At 36.4% G+C, this 18,498-nt stretch overlaps 1 protein-coding gene across 3 annotated transcripts in view; it reads left to right on the forward strand.

Moving 5' to 3' along the window:
• LOC127656479 (uncharacterized) overlaps positions 1 to 18,498 on the forward strand; it is a 324,970-nt gene that overhangs the window by 136,951 nt on the left and 169,521 nt on the right. The gene's annotated exons all lie outside the window — the stretch shown is intronic.

The following is an 18,498-nucleotide window of genomic DNA, read 5'->3' on the forward strand; positions in this document are numbered from 1 at the left end:
AAGCTTTAAAGTATAGATCACCATTCAGTTGCATTGTATGAACCTACAGAGCTGAGATAATCTTCTTTGTGTTCAGCAGAAGAAAAAAAATCATACACATCTGGGATGGCATGAGGGTGAGTAAATGATGAGAGAATTTTCATTTTTGGTTTAACTATTACTTTAATACAGTGCTAAAAACAGGAATTTCTTGTCCTGATAAATTACTTTGGAAGCAATGAATGATGTTGATTTGCCTTGATATTGAGAAAATTCCACTTACACTTTTTCAAAGGCACCACCAAATGGCAACCATGTTGCCATATCTTTAAGATCCTTATTTTTTCTAAACACACTTGGCTGTTACAAATGTCAGCGTTTTGTCAAGATCGGATTGTCTAACTACTTCTACCTGTGCCAGAGATTTACACCTCAAATTCTTTGACCATCATATGGTTAATTCTGTTCAATCTAAATACTATACTTTTATAAACCTTTTTAAATTGGAAATGAAAGAGTCATGCCAACACAGAGTTTTCAGGGAGGGTTCGTTTTTACACTGGTTCCTTCACCATGAAGTTTTATTGCATGCTGCTACACTTATGACTTATGGATGTTTAAATGTTGGTCTATATAGAAACACACCAAATACACCAACACATACATTTAAAGTGTTGGCTATAATGCTAAAAATGGTTTAAGATAATATATGTGGCTTGCTGCCCAGAATAGAGGCGACTTGGTACAGAACATTTCATTCTATTTTTGGGGGTGTCTGTAAAACCAAAACATCTTTTGGTTTCAGCCCTCATTATATGTAAAATTAAAGGAGATATAGAGAGTATTTAAAGTATCCATCAACATGATTGCTTGTAATTTGTTAATTAATATATTGATATGTCTCCAGTGCATCAAGAGGATGTACAGTAGTCTCCTTCATTAGGGTGTTTATAGGTTTATTTCGGTGTTGTGAGGGGCCATGCAAAGTAAACCTTACAAGCAATAATCTCACAAACCAGACCGAATCAGGGATTTCTGTCTAGTGCCACTCAAGACCTAGATACCTTTTATTCATACCTAAAATAATTTCTTATTTGGTTTACAACAAAGAAAATGCTAATGTCACCCTTTGAACTGCCAAAGTTATGGAAGTTACATAATGGTAGAGACAACCTGTGCTAGAAAACTGTTTAGTTAGGCTACTAAGTTGTTCTGGTTTACTAGTCTCTAGTGTTGTGTTTAAAGTGTGCCATAGTGTATATGACTGTGCTGACATGTTTACAGTTGAAGGATGCTGTATGTAAGCACTGCTCCAAAATCAGTTACTGAATGTTACTGTAGTTTAATTCCTTGTGCGTGTTGTGGTTACAGTCAACAGATGGCGCCAGAGGACCATCACAGTTTATTTGTGTCTTTTGTGAGTAGTTCAGAACGAAGCACTCATCTTCTGACTTTATGTGGGAATCTCAAGAAATGTCATATTTCACCCCAAAACCAAAAGAAAAAATACATTTATATTTAGAATAAAGAATTATTTTTTTTTTATGTCAAACCATAAAAAAAGAAAAAAGAAGCATAATTATCTACTGTAATGCAAAAATAAAAATGAAATACGAATTAGATATGAAAGTATTTAGACATTATGGAGTTGTTTGTTGTACAGCCTTTAATTTATGCTGATGTAGCTGTAAAAAATAGTCATCTTATTATAGTATTTTTTTTTTTTGTACTGTTAATACAGTGAAAATGTATATTGCAGTAATGAGATATGAATGCTCTTATCTCCTTTTGAGTATAATGGAAATTACAAAAATAAAATAAAAATAAAACATCTAGACATTACGTGAGGGATTGTTTGGGGATTTTAAAGATGAGAAATTTTGCATAATGAAGTTCTTTTGATTTTTAGGTGAAATTTGACCTTGAGATGCTGTCATTATATACTGTATATCCTTTTATTATGATCGTAGATACTTTAATTGTTTTGCTTTGCATATTTAATTTTGTCATCAGATAGGTTATTTAAATTATTATTAACTTAAGCCCTGGTATTGTCAGCATTTGTTGAAGAAGGCAAACCTTCAAACATTCTTGACATCTTTGGAAATTCATTGTTCAGGATTTGTCAAGAAAAAAAGAAAACAAGTCATGACTGAAATACAGATCAGCTAAATGAGTGGATAAATTGCACTATAGGATATTTAAGTGGGAAGCCATATTGAATATTTTTTCCATGGATGCTGAACACACAGGTGCTTGGAAAGAATGTTACTGATTACCTGTGTTTCTGAAATGCCATTTTCCTTTCTGGGGAAAGTGTATAAATTTGAATATGTATCAGGAGCTTGTTTGGTGTCACTCATTGCAGTCCAATACATGTGTCCTCACTTCCTTATCCTGTTAATTTCTGCTGTCACCTATTTTTACATGAAACTTTTAATATATTTTTTTTCTTACAAGTGATTCATTCCCTGTTCAGATTCACACTGTTCTTTCACTTTAATCTGATTATTTGCAAGTGAGACATTTGTCACCAGGTTGGAATAGCGTAGATGCTTGGAAAATGCATAATATTTACAGTCAAGACTGGAGGAGCTATAGACATTGAAATCTATTTTTACAAATGTGAAACTTGGCTGAGTGCTATTTTAACTAATTGAAACAACAGCTGTAGAAATCTATAGTATTTGAAAATGCTATGCAGATGTTTATTGAAAAGACAGGTTGGTGATTGGCCAATTCAGATGTTTATACTGAGAGAGATATATTTTATAATCAAATCTATTTTGGTGACTCTTAGAATAATGTGCATGCAAACTGTTTTTGACCTTTGAGCAATGCACTTTTCTGAAATTCACTGATGGACAAATGTTTCAAGACAATCTTTTTGGGGTTCTTTCAATTCACTTTGCAAAATTCTGCCGTTCATAAATAAAGATTTTTTTTTTAAACATACTGCTTGAAGTTGTGGTTTCTTTATATTCTTTATTCTGTATAGCTTAAAGGTAAAGTGTGTAATGTCTACGGCACCAAAGAGATTTGCATATATAATGATAATGTTGTTTCCAAACAGGTTTTCAAAACCCACCTGCACAAAGTGTCACACTGTTTTCACACTTTAGCAAGTCAAGCTGTGAATGGTTTATTGTCTCTGCACATTAAACTGGGATAGGAGAAAGTATTAAATCATAAAAACACCTTCACCTTTAAATGATAACAATGTAATATAGAAAATCTTCTCTTTCTGTTCTAAACAGTTACCTGTATTCTACCACCAAGGAGATGTGCTAGGATTCTATTATGTACTAAAATAATTTTTATAAAATGTTCATATTGTTCTAATATTTATGCATTTCATTGTATCAAGTTGACAGCTCATCTTTTGAAAGTTTCGAGTATTGACAAAACTTGGCCAAGAACACGGAGACTGGCAGTGCTGCTGCATTACTCTATTCAACTGTGGAGACACTTCAAGAATTGCATCTAGCCCCCCTCTGTTAGGTTTGAATGGAGTTATATAGTCTTTTAGAGGTTGTATCTATGGAGTCGTTCTTTGTAGCCATAGAAAACAAAATTCTTTAGAAGAGGAGAGTGTACGGATCAGTGTTAGCATTGGATCACAAGCACGTTATATTGTCTGATGAATCATTTTTCATACAATAAAAAAATTCCATTCAATATCAAATGTCGTGATGTTTTACATTAAACCAGTGTCCATTCTGTCCATTACGTTGAAATGACATTGAACATTACTATCTAGAGGTATTTTCTTTTGCTTTATTGCTATGTTACCAACATGATGTTGCATGCTTTTCTCTGTCTTCCATATTTTTTTGGAGCATCTTGTTTTTTTTCCCTCAATAGCTTGGCCAAAACTTTTGAATGGAGAACAGAGAAATATGCATTTCGGGAAAGGGAAACTCAATCTTCGCATTCATTTCTACAGAAGCCTCTCTAAACATCTTATTTTAATCCAAATGAATGTGTTTGGTTATCTTGATTAGTAAAGCTGTTTTGCTTTTGATCAGCTTCTGTTTAACCATATGAAAGCAACATTATTGACCTGTAGAGCAAATTAACTGACGAAGGCTTTTTTTTATAAATATCGAGCTTTTGGGTGAAGAACACTACAGCCCACCAGCAGGGAAGGCAATGGTAATGTCTAATTTAAATAGATGGACAAAAATTAAAGCGTATTCTGGCTTCAAAAAACACTGAACAATAAATTTTCTGATGAGATGGAGCCGTGGCTTAGTGCCTGTTCCAACATGTTAATAATAATACCTGTAAATCTTTATATAGCATTTTTCGTACAGCAATCTTAAAGGGCTTCACATATCAGAAATTAAAAGTCAAAAAGTGACTGCATTAAAATAAGTATTAAAAAAAACTAACAATAAATCTAAACGAAAAATAAAAATACTTATCTAAAAAAATAAAGCATCGATTTCCACAAAAGTAAAAAATAAATAATAATGTTGATAGTCTGCTCATGCAAAATTCCCCAAAAATATTGTAATATATAGAATAGATGCAGTGTATATATACACATACTGATGAGCCAAACACATTATGACCACTCACAGGTGATGCAAATTATATTGATCATCTCCTAACAATGTTCTGCTGGGAAACCCTGGGTCCGGCCATTTATGTGGACATCAATTTGCCACCTACCAAAACATAGTTGCAGATCAGGTACACCCCTTCATGGCAAGGGTATTCCCTGATGGCCGTGGCCTCTTTTAGCAGGATAAAGCGCCCTGCCACACTGCACACATTGTTCAGGAATGGTTTGAGTTCAAGGTGTTTCCCTGGCCTCCAAATTCCCCAGATCTCAATCCAATTTAGTATCTGTGGGATGTGCTGGACCAACAAGTCCCATCCATGATGGCTCCACCTCGCAACTTACAGAACTTGAAGGATCTCCTGATAATGTCTTGGTGCCAGATACCACAGGACACCTTCAGGGGTCTTGTAGATTCCATGACTCTGCGGGTCGGCGCTGTTTTGCTGGCACGCAGAGGACCAATAGCATATTAGACAGGTGTTCATAATGTTTTGGCTCATCAGTGTTTATATTTTATACATACTACCATTTAGAAGTTTGGTATCACTGAGACATTTTTGTTCTTAAAAGTAGCTGGTTTCTTCCCAGGTTATTTTTCTCCATTAACCAACATCTTATGGAGTTTTGTGTTCCTTGTCACAGTCGCCTTCAGCTTGCTCACTTGGGTTCTAAATCCAATTATTATTTAATTATTTATGTTTATACACAATTTACAATCATATTTAATCAAACTACACAATGATGACTAAGACTTTTATAGATATTACAGTTTCATTTTCTGGTAATGTATGATTTTCTGTAAAGCTGCTTAGAAATGATGTGTGTTGTGAAAAGTGCTGTACATGCACTTGACTTGACTTGGTCTGCACCATCTATCTCATTATTTCAGAAAATTAATAAGACATTCAGAGGCAGGACATTGCTTTTCCAGAACATGAAACTGAGGGGAAAACCAAAATGCCTGCTATCCCTCACACAAACCTCTTGATGTCTTTAACAGTAATAAAATGGAACGCAGCGTATTGTCTGTCACCAAATTTATACAACAGGAGGAGGCCTGTTTACTTTACATTTGCTTACAGTCTCTGTCCCCTTGTTTCTTAATCTCTCATTTGTATTCAATTTATGAACGTGCAAATGTTGACATGCATTTGGTTCACTCATTCTCCACAGACCCAGAGGTCATTGACAGCTAATATGCAAGGTTTGATGCAAACCTACATTGAAGCCTGCATATTATATTCTATTCACACTACTTCTACAGCCACCATTTCAGCCCTAATAGAGCTGTACAATTGTCCTTCAGCATGACTCATTATTCAGTTTCAGCACACTTGGGAGTGGTAGATTTCAGTTAAATTTCTCTAAACCTTTGCCAAGGAGGACTTTATTGATTACATGGTTCATGCAGTGGTTCTACAAGAAAGCAGAAATAGTTGAAACATTGGCCTGTGGTGGCCTTTCAGCAGAGAGGTCTCTAGGGTTTGCTCAGCTGTTGTCATTAACATAACAATTCCTAGGTATATTCTGTATATGGTTTATAAACTTAAACAGTTTGCACATTTACAGAGAAGCAGTTAGGTTTGCATGTGTATAAAATGACAGTAATACCTTTTAGTAATACATTTGGAGTGAATATTTGACAGTGTTCAAATGAAAATATAACAGGTTTAAGTATAGTGTTTTTGACACACTACATTTCAACACTGCCATACACTGATCAGCAACAACATTATAACCACCTGCCTAATATTGTGTAGGTCCCCCTCGTGCTGCCAAAACCGCACCAACCTGCATCACAGAATAGCATTCTGAGATGCTGTTCTTCTCACCACAATTGTTCAGAGCGGTTATCTGAGTTACCGTAGACTTTGTCAGTTCGAACCAGTCTGGCCATTCTCTGTTGACCTCTCTCATCAACAAGGCATTTCCATCCACAGAAATGCCCCTCACTGGATGTTTTTTTGTTTTTGGCACCATTCAGAATTAATTCTAGAGATTGTTGTGTGTGAAAATCCCAGAAGATCAGCAGTTCCAGAAATGCTTTTTGCTTATTGCTTATTGATGAGAGAGATCAACAGAAAATGGCCAGACTGGTTCAAACTGACAAAGTCTACGGTAACTTAGATAAACACTCAAAAACTAAACTTATCGAAACATCAAAAGCCACAACATGTTTGTTAGATCCAATACCAACTAAGCTCTTAAAAGAGGTATTTCCCATAATTTCAAAATCTCTTCTTAATATTTTTAACTCCTTGTAAAAGTTTGTCTGTCCCAGGAAACTTTAATTAACTTTAATTAAGAAGCCACAACTTGATCCTGGAGAGCTGGCTAATTACAGACAATTTCAAATCTCCTGTTTATGTCAAAAATACTAGAAAAGGTAGTATCCTCACAAATATGTTCATTTCTACAGAGAAATAGTATATATGAAGAATTTCAGTCAGGATTTAGGCCTCATCACAGTACAGAGTCTGCACTTATCAGAGTTAAAAATGACCTGCTCTTATCATCTGATCGCGGCTGCATTTCACTTCTAGTGCTGTTAGATCTTAGTGCTGCATTCGACACAATAGATCACAACATTCACTTGAATAGGCTAGAGAATTATGTTGGCATTTGTGGAGTTGCATTAGCATAGTTTAGGTCATATTTAGCAGACTGCTACCACTTTGTCTATGTAAATGAGGAATGGTCAAACCAAACAAAAGTAAAGTATGGAGTGCACACCTCACTGATCTCTGCCTGCATCACCTCTATCTAATCTAATGATGGATTTCACTATTGAAATGGATCCCAGCCTTCCGGGAAAGTCCCGGTTCTCCCTATGGCCAGTCTGCCCCTCTCCCTAGTGTTTACAGTTTTGAGAAAAATAATCTATGAATGGCTTAGTTATAGTTGTCTCTGCATATTAAGATGGGATAGAATAGAGTATTTTAATACTGAAAAAGTTACATAGTTTAATGTCAATGCTACTCAAAGTTTTCAGAAAATTTGCCACGTTGTGCCTTTCACGTCACTTTCCTTACAATAAATAAGTGTAAGGATGCTGTTTCAGTACTGTTAGTTCAAGGGTTAGGAGTATATGAATTATTATTTACTACTCGTATGTTTACTTTGGACGTTTGCTCATGGTTGTGCTTGCACAGTGCGTCATGCATGTGTTCAACTTTAGTTGCAGCTTCGGCCACAGAGGGGCAGTTTGGAAAATTTGGAACATATCCAGAGTTAATGTGAAGAACTACACCTGTAATCACTCTACTAGGCCACCGGCAGTAATCTAGGGGAATTTTGGCTCAAAATAATGGCTCGGAAAAGTTAGCTCAGAGGCAAGGTTCACATAATTTTATGCAGATGCCACTCCTTTTGCAGATGCAAATCCTTTTGGTTGCCACTGTAACCTATTTGGCAATATTGTCTGTGGATAAGATTTTTTTTTCCACGTGAGGCAGATTGAGATTTTGTAATATTTTCTTACATTATAATTAAGTTATAATTATGTTATTGGTTGAAGATACCTCTTGTGCTTGGAGTGGTCTCAAAACAGATGGTGGTGATATTGAAAAGGGGAACAGATATCGGTATTGGTAATGAAGGCTCTCTTGCTGAGTGCACATTTCAAAAGATCTTACTAGGCTGTCAGTCGGTGAAGACAGTTTATTTCCAGGAATTGAAGCACACATTTCAGTGAATTTTGGCATTTGTTGCTTGTCTTATGACAGTGCAATCAAGGACACAATGATGGAAGACTTTCCAGCCTTTGAAGTTATATTTTTTGCAGTGTTACAGTGACATAGGAGACATTATCTCTAGGCAGCATTATTTCCCACAGACTAAAATAATGACAATTGCAATGTGTGGCCCATTGCTTTCAGAATGAAGATGAATATAAAGGTGATCGTGTCTGCGAGCTGGTTCTAGGTACTTGCTTTTCAATGTCACTGTCAATGTTTGGGTTGAAGCTAACATTACCAAGTGCAGCAGTTTCTTTGAATTCACACAACCAAACTGACAGCTAGTCTTGTGTGTGAAAAATGTGTATGTGGAATGAACTCACTTCAGCTGAAAACACTTCTCTTTCAACAGTTTTGAATCAGAAGGTGCCAAGGGTGCTTTAAAAAGAATATGCAACCTCAACTAAAATATGTGTTCACCTAAGGTATTGTGTCAACTTAAAAGTTGTAAACTTCTCTACACTTTTCGCACCCTAAAGCAGCACAGTTAAGTCAAAATATACTCTTGGGTGCTCTGGGAATAAGGTAATGAAATGAAATTCTTTTCTGTAGGAAATCTGACCCATTATCCTAGCACTCCAAATGGAATAGCCTGAACTTATTTGAAACAGATATTGTAAACAACATGTTTTGCTTTCACGTTTTAAGTGTGGCATTTTGAATTGAACTTATACATTTGCTCTAATTCAATTTGAATGTGGAGCAATGCCGCATGTGCAATATAGAACCTTGGCCCTGTTCAGTCTCATGTTACTAAAAACTACTTTGGTGCGTTTCCTGTCATTATGGCTGTCTGGGGCAGTGGACACTAGGGTGAAGGGTAAATTGGGCGGGCTGAATGTGGAAGGTCTAATTCCAGCATCCTCTAGAGACACTCAGCACACAAATGCCAAATTCATTCTGAAAAAACTCTCCTTGCAAGACAGTAACACAATACCTCATCGTTGGGATCTCACTGCAAGCTGTAATGTGCACTGAACTTTGGAACAGTTCAAAATCGGATGCTAAAACATTAGGAGAGTCAACGTTAGTTTAAAATATCTGATTATTTGACATTTTTATACCCCAGGCATTATTATTCATTTCACACAAGCTAAAACTCTCTTAGAAGTAGAACAGTTAATCAAATGAATAGGTAACATGGTTGTATTTGGTTGCTTTTGTTAACATTATTAAAAGGTATCATGAACTAAAGAACATTTTCTTTTATTATTCTTGATTATGATAATTTATAAAAATGCAATTGTTCATTGTTAGTTAATGTTAGTACAAAATGCATTAAGTAACAGAATAATTGATGACGGACTGTTGAATTATTGAAAAATTCAGCATCTTGCTTTGAAACAGCCTAAGCCTTAGTTGCTAGTTCGAAAGCATCACTTTAAAACTAGTAATGGAGGCTTGGGTTTCTTACAAGTACTTATTGAAGTAACAAGTTAGAGTGTGTTTCTGTGTTTGTGAATGAGCTCGATCGGGCATGTGTGTGATCTGCAGTGGCTCTTGTCTGCTGTGTTTGTCAGTAACATCGCTTCAAATTGCGAACTGATAGTTTAACTACACTGCATAGTAGCAGGTTGGTAGCATCACCATTCTTACATTCTAGCTTTTCAGTTGCTAAACTGTCACAGGGGTGCATTCGCATCAAGCTCTATTTGTTGCTTGCGAGTGTTTATGTGTTTGCAAATGTATAGTATGTGTAAAGGGGGTCGACATGGTGTGTTCTAACATTAGAAACAATTGTTTTCTATGAATACACACACCGCTGCCACTCACCATCTGTCAACGGTTCCCACCTACGACTCTGGAGGCTGCTCAAATTTCTGCCTCGTCACAGAGCGCAACTTGCATATTTTCCATTAAATTTGACCCAAATCAGTATCAATGGACATATATTATTTACTCTAGCCTTGTTCATTCTTGAAGAAGGGAAAAACCTTGGTAACTTGTGTGTACTGTCTGCCACCTGAACCGCATCGACGTGCCATGTTTGATGCCTGTGCCGTGCCCTAGTCATGATGTGGCATTTCTTGTCTGGTGTGCGACTGCCTCAAGTGTGGGTGAGAGTGTGTGTGTGTGTGAGAGAGAGAGCAAGGGTGCATTTCACAGATATTAAAAGTAATTTTGGATGATATAGGAATTGTTTGTCAACGTTATCTGATTTACTTAGCCATTGTCTTTGTTTTATTTGGTTGTTTTGCTATGGCAGGCCCTACTTCTCTGAAATAACTGAAAAAATGTGAAAAAATATTAAACAATTTTTTGAGAATTTAAACACAGAAATGTGAAGCCAGTAATTTTATAAAAGCGCTTGCATTAATTATTCTGATAAAACATGTGTATTAAGTTGTTTAAATTGTCCTTTTTACTGTTGTTTTAGGGTTTGTTGACAAATCATCGTCATGACAACAAAGTTGTAAAATTGGCTATAAATTTACTTAGTAAAGAAAAGGTTAGTAAGTGATTTTATCACACAAAAATCATGTTTACACACATATCATTTATATCTTGTGGTTATACTTTTGAAAAATGTGAAAAAATTGGCCCCATTCACTTTCATTGTTAGTGCCTCACTGGAACTCTTATTTTTAAAGAAAAGGAGGAACGAGTCAAATTACATTTTGTGGTAATCAATATTATGCCAAGATTAATACATGCTGTAAAAGTACTGCTCATTGTTAGTTCATACAAACTACTGTAGTTAACTAATGTTAATAAATGCAACCTTATTGTAATGTTTTACCAATGAATATGTGGAATCACATTTCTTACCCAGCAGCATTATAGAAATGGGGGAATTTCATGAAGAAATGTCCAGATCATATGTAACCCAAAATTTTAAAGAAAACTACACAAAACTGTATGTATAATTCTTTGTAATATGAATTATACAATTTTTATATATATATATATATATATATATATATATATATATATATATATATATATATATATATATATATATATATAATTTTTTAAATTTATTTTAATATTCAATCCAGTACAACATTACCATTATCTTATCAAATAACTTTACTAATGGAATTTTCAATAAAAAAGGCTTTATTTTATTTAAGCAAAATATAACGGGTATTTCAGAAGGGGTGAAAAAACTATCAAACATGGTTATACTATCCAATTTTTTACACCGGCCACCACGTTTCAACAGCATTCTGTGTCCCACAGTTTCGTCCGAAGACGCACCAGTGTTACGAGCCGAAATACACAGTCTCATCGTAAAAAATGTGATAGAGATTGTGCCAAATTGTCAAGCACAAAAAAGATTTTACAGCCGTTATTTTCTTGTTCCAAAGAAAGACGGTGGGCTTCGGTCAATCCTGGATCTGAGACATTTAAATCACACTTATAAAGCACCTATTCAAAATGATAACTCTGAAACGGATCTTATTCCATGCATGCCCACGCGATTGGTTTGCGTTGATGATCTGAAGGATGAGTACTTTTATATACAAATTGTACGACATCACAGGATGTTTTTGAGATTCGCGCTCAAGGGAACAGCGTATCAATTAAAAGTTCTGCCCTTCAGACTGTCTTTGGCAACTCAAGTTCAACTACAGTAATGCCTTCCAAAACTGTCAGAAATCTAGGGGTAACCATCGATTAGCAACTAAATTTCACAGACCGCATCTCAAAAACAGCATGATCATGTAGATTTACACTGCAATATCATGAAGACCATTCCTCTCTGTTAATGCCACACAACTTCTTGTTCAGTCACTTTTCATAACTAAACTAGAATACTGTATCGCTCTCATTGCAGGCCTCCCTGTATGCACAATTAGACTCCTGCAAATGATCCAGTCTGCAGCAGCACATCTGGACTTTAATGAACCAAGGAGAGCACATGTTACACTACTCCTTGTCTCTCTTCACTGGCTGCTGGTTGATGCACGTATCAAATTCAAGGCTCTGATAATGGCATACGGGGGGGGGGCATGAGCCTTTGGACTCTGTTGATTTGTACATGCTCTCCATTAAGACCGCACTTTTGCTGGCTCTGGCCTCAGTAAAATGGGTAGGTGACATGCATGCATTATCAGTCAATCCATGTCGAGTTTGGCCGGACTTTCAAGAGCCACTGTCAAACCCAGATGAGGAACAATCATTGCGTTGAGCGCTCCCCTCAGTTCACACTGTCTGATCAGCTCTTTATATGCTATGGAGGAAGCACAAAAGGAATGTCCATGTAAAGACTTCTCATTGGATTGTCAATACAATTACCCTAGCTTATGAATCACAGGGTCAGACTTGCCCAATTGGTGTTAAAGCACACTCAACTAGAGGGCATGGACGAATGGTGTGTCCTTACAAGACATATGTTTTGCAGCAGGATGGTCCTCGCAAAACACATTCCCAAGATTTTACAACCTAGATATAACGTCTCTTTCTTCACAAGTCAAATTATATGTTATGAAACTGATTCAGCCCTGGATGCTAATTGGTCAATTTAGCTTTCTATCCATGCTAAAATACACAATATAGCACAGTCTATTTTATTTTATTTTATCCTTAAATAATATTTAATGTTTGAGCAGCACGACTTCTGCACACATTTTAAGTTAGAGTCAATTGGAATTGAAATGATGATCCAAAACCAAATAACATTTAGCAGACTTTCTATAAGGATAAAAGATATGCCACAGAGAGAAACAGATATGGCGTTAGCTATGAAGGGCTAGTTTGCAAAGATACAGATTTATACTGTATCTGAGAGGCAAAAAACAAATACATTGGTTAAATGATTAATAAAATGCTTCTAAAACAATGATCATCCTCAAAAATACAAATGATCTAAATATATATGTAAATAAATACTTTTGTTTGTCCAGTGCACAGTCTTCTGTTGGGTTTTCAACTTGTCAGTTTACACAGCTGTCTACAATTTTTATTTCTTTGCAATGTGGCCAAGTAAAACAACTCCCACAAAAAAGATTATCTGCCAGACCAAGGGGGTGGTTTGTGTGGTAACATGTCCCCTCTAGTTATAATGATTGCTATGCCTAGTATAGAAATCTGGAAACAAGTTTTGGCTGGCATTTTAAATTGCCCAGAGTATGGATAGTGTGGGAAACTGATATAGTAAATGGAATACCCTAAATATCAAACAAGCATCTTTCCTTAATAACAACAGAAGGAAAATATGACACTTGTCATTGTTGTTATGAAGATGTACATCTTTTAAATGTAGATCACGTACACAAGGAGTCACAATACTTGATAATAATGCTGCCATTGATAAATCATAGTGCCTATAGTGATTCTAGAGAGAAGCAAGGGAACAGCTTGTGCATTTGCAGAAGAATATGTTAAAGGAAATACTTGTATAATGTTACAGACTTCACATATGATATTGTCCACCTAATTCTTTAGCCAGAAAAACAGTGTGACTTGTGATACATAATCTTATTAAGTCAGGTCTTTAGGGTAAGGTCAAGATGCAATTTGGAAAAAACAAAACTGACTGTGGTTAAATTACATTAAGTTAGGCTATGCTACTCAGAATGGTATGTATGCTGATAGTTTTAAAGGGATAGTTCACCCAAAAATGAAAATTCTCTCATCACTTATTCATCCCAGATGTGTATGACTTTCCTTCTTCTAAACACAAATTAACATTTTTAGAAGAATATCTCAGCTCTTGCATTTTAAGGTGGCCATATATTTGAAGCTCCAGAAATCACATAAAGGCAGCATAAAAGTAATCCATACAACTCCAGTTTAATGCATATCTTCTGAAGCAATGCAATCGCTTTGAGTGAGAAACAGATCGATATTTAAATCCTTTTTTTACAAAAAATCTCTTTTATAGTTAAAAAGAACTTAAATATTGTTCTGTTTCTCACCCACACCTATCATATCGCTTCAGAGGCCATACATTTAACAACTAGAGTCTTATGATTACTTTTATGCTGCCTTTATGTGATTTTTGTAGCTAAAAAAAAAATTCTGGCCACCATTCACTTGCATTGTGTTGATGTATTGTATTGCACATGGTGTCGTTGGGAGGTTAGGGGTTAAAGCTTTGTTCATGACAATATCATATTTAGGCGGCTTGTTTTGAAACAGAGAGCGTTGCGTGCATTTGTTTATTCTCTTTTCGTTCAGGACCTTTGTCCCAGAATGGTTTTATTTTCGTACACACCTCGTATGACTCTTTTATGTATTTATAATCCCACTGAGGGTCCTTTCACCCTTTTTTAACCATATATTTGGATTTACTCATGAATTGATCTAATTAAGTTTTTTCCTTTTTTTGACCACCTCTGACCACCCAGCCAAATTTGCTGATATACGGTTCAGTATTAAACCCCTGATTATTTCTGTACATAAAATCTTTTGGCATTTCCCCTGGCAGCGGATGTCTTCGTTTTTCCCCCATTCCTGTTCAGAAATTCTTGTTTATTCAGTATCAATAATTCTTCAAACACACAGTTCTAACGCCTGCTGGACTCGGCACATAGAAGCACGGTTTGAAGCATGTTTTCTTTTATTTTAAACAACAATTTATATTAAATTTATGTGCACTTGTTCAAGAGTGGAATGATCAGTTCCCTTTCTGCAGCTTAGCAGAGATATGAGCGTTCCCTTAAAGGGAGTCCACCAAATGCACACACTATATGGTTCAGAGATACCCCAACAAACAGGTCAACATAAAGTTGTCAAAAATTGACCTTACCTGTTTGTGGGATATCCCGGACGAGCCCCCAGAACTGTTAGGAATATTTTGGATCTAGTGGCGATCTCCAATTCCCCGGTCCCGTCTTTCTATGTTCATGCCCAGTGAGGTGCAGTCATGAGTCTGAGTCTCTGAAGACTTTGCGAAGGAAGTAGAAGGAACAACAACACACACAGTGTCTATATTCAATCTACAAGTATAATATTTATACCTTTCATAGAACAAAGAACAACCAATAAAAAAGTGACTGCAAGGCTCAAATGCTCAAGGAAAAGAAATTGTTGATACTGGAATAGTACAGGAATAAAAATCATATACAACAGTCCTAGATATTTGTTACATCTGTAACTGCGATATTTAGCTCACGAAAAAGGAGTATGTGCTCGTTGGAGCACAGAACATTTCAAAAGAGGATAAGATAAGAGAAACTAACAGCATCTAGGAAGGTCATGGATGTGTGGTGCGCTTCTGTGGTTAGCACACATACAGTACATACAGATACATACACACATATATACAGAGTTAGATGTCAAACTAAAGACAGCATGTAGAATTTATATTTCTCAACTACAGGGCTGAGATATTCTTCTAAAAATCTTTGTTTGTGTTCAGCAGAAGAAAGAAAGTGATACTCGTCTGGGACATCTTGAGGCTGAGTAAATTCTGAGAACATTTTCATTTTTGGAGTGAACTTTCTCTTTTAGAGTGTGTGCACTGTTTCCTTTAGTGTGAATGTCAAATTGGTGCAAGGTGTTTATTCTTTTCTTATTTTGTATTCTTTTCTTTAGTTATCTGGTTAAAGATTAAAGATTAAACTTCATCCAGAAAAATCTGTCTTTTCAATAAATCACTTTTTATACATAGTTTCATGATTTACCATTTAAAGTTTTAGACAGTAAAATCATGACAACTCTAAGAATAAATTGTAAAATATTATAATGGATATGACAAGTTAGTAGGTTTGGTCTTAAACTGCTGCTGCAGAGCAAGTACAAATAATTGCTACTGCTAAAAACATACATAGAGCATGTAAGACATGCCATGGCTTAAATAAACATGCATACAATCCTCCTGAACCAGATCTATACATGTGGTGATAGAGAGAAGGAGGTTTTCAGTAAAAAACTCTTGTGTCGTGCCGCAATTACATTTTCCTCGAATCTGTACCTCTAGATACACAAGCTGGCAAGTTTTGGGAAACTCTGCCTTTGACATTGATCCCATTTCACTCCCCAGTTGGCCTTGTTTGGCCCAAGGGTAATCGGTGGGCCTAAGGCCGTTGGCTGTGAGAAAACACTGAGGTGGCACGTTGAAGCACCAGAAGTGACAGTGGGACCGCAACTGACCCTGGCATGCACTAGCATGCCCTTTTTTGGCCCGATAGTGGAAACGTGGCTTTTGATAAGAAATATCTGTTTAAAATTTCTTGTACAAACACTGGATAGGGGGACTATTTATTGCATGCTTGTAATATTAGAATTAAATGTTGCATGATCAGTGTGGCTAAGTATGTTGAAATTGCCAGTGTGCATTTAATAAAACCTAAAACACATCAGAATACTTGCAAATCAACATTCATTTGTGACTCTTGTCAACATACTCTTAAATGAATAGTTACAAGAATTAAAATTAGAGTTGTTATACCGTGGAACACAAAAGGAGATGTTAGGCAGAATAATGATGGTGCCTTTTTCCATACAACAAAACTGAATTTTAACACCTTTTTTAAATTACATGAATACTATGAAATATGGTTTCCAGAACCATGCAGATTGAGATCAGTCAGCATTGTTCTCTAAGTACTCTAGACGTAGGCTTATATGAGTAGATTGGTAAACAAGTAAATCTGAATGATATATAATTAGACTTGTTTAGTTTGTGAACAACTATCAACTTATCAATGGTTTATTTAAAGGAATAGTTCATCCAAAAATGTAAATTATCTCATGCCATTTCAGATGTGTGTGACTTTCTCTCTTCTGCTAAGATTTTTTTAAAGAAAATATCAGCTCTTAAGGCCCATACAATGAAAGTGAATGTGATCAGTTCTTTGAAGTTCCAAAAAGGATATAAAGTCATCATAAAAGTAATCCAGAAGACTCCAGTGGTATAATCCATATATTCAGGAGCGATACAGTTGGTTTTGGGTGAGAACAGGCCAAAATATAACTCCCTTTTCACTATATACCTTGCCATTGCAATCTCTAGGCACGATCAGGATTTCAAGCTTGATCAAGTCTGATGGATTATGTTTATGCTGCCTTTATGTGCTTTATTAACTTCAAAGGCCTGGCATTGTTCCCATTACATTTAAGCAAGCTTGAGTGAATATACGTGCACTTATCCCCACACAAGTAGAACACTACAGACCAGTCTCTCTCATTCCATTCATGGTGAAAACACTTGAAAGGGCAGTTTTCAATCAGATCTCTCACAGAAAAAGCTGCTGGATGACGATCAGTCAGGCCTCAAAAGTGGACATCCACCGAGACTGCCCTGCTGTCTGTTACTGAGTCACTGAGACAGGCAAAATCTGGATCCAGATCATCTGTCCTAATTCTAGTGGATCTTTCTTCAGCCTTCGACACAGTCAACCATCAGATCCTACTCTCCACCCTCTCTACACTGGGCATCACAGGAACTGTGCTTGACTGGTTTAATTCCTATCTCTCAGGTAGTTCCTTCAAGGTAGCCTGGAGAGGTGAGGTGTGCAAGTCACATCAGCTACTTACTGGGATACCTCAGGGCTCAGTGCTTAGGCCACTTCTCTTCTCTATTTACACAACATCACTGTGACCAATCATTCAGGCACATGGTTTCTCTTACCACTTCTGTGGTGATGAAACACAGCTCTACTTGTCTTTCCAGCCCAACAACACCATGGTGACTGCTTGAATCTCTGCCTGTTTGGCAGACATCTCGGCCTGGATGAAGGAACACCACCTGCAACTTAACCCAGCCAAGACTGATCTCCTTGTCTTACCAGCCAACCCTGCTGTTGAACACAACATCACTGTGCTGCTGAGTTCAACTACAGTAATGCCTTCCAAAACTGTCAGAAATCTAGGGGTAACCATCGATTAGCAACTAAATTTCACAGACCGCATCTCAAAAACAGCATGATCATGTAGATTTACACTGCAATATCATGAAGACCATTCCTCTCTGTTCATGCCACACAACTTCTTGTTCAGTCACTTGTCATAACTAAACTAGAATACTGTATAGCTCTCATTGCAGGCCTCCCTGTATGCACAATTAGACTCCTGCAAATGATCCAGTCTGCAGCAGCACATCTGGACTTTAATGAACCAAGGAGAGCGCATGTTACACTACTCCTTGTCTCTCTTCACTGGCTGTCGGTTGATGCACATATCAAATTCAAGGCTCTGATAATGGCATACAGAACAGTCACTGGGTCTGCTCCAGCATACCTAAAATAATTTCTGCAGAGCTACATTCCCACCAGAAGCCTGCGGTCAGCTAAGGAATGGCGCCTTGTTGTACCAACACAA

Source organism: Xyrauchen texanus, chromosome 2 (genome assembly GCF_025860055.1).
Source record: "Xyrauchen texanus isolate HMW12.3.18 chromosome 2, RBS_HiC_50CHRs, whole genome shotgun sequence".
NCBI lineage: Eukaryota > Metazoa > Chordata > Actinopteri > Cypriniformes > Catostomidae > Xyrauchen > Xyrauchen texanus.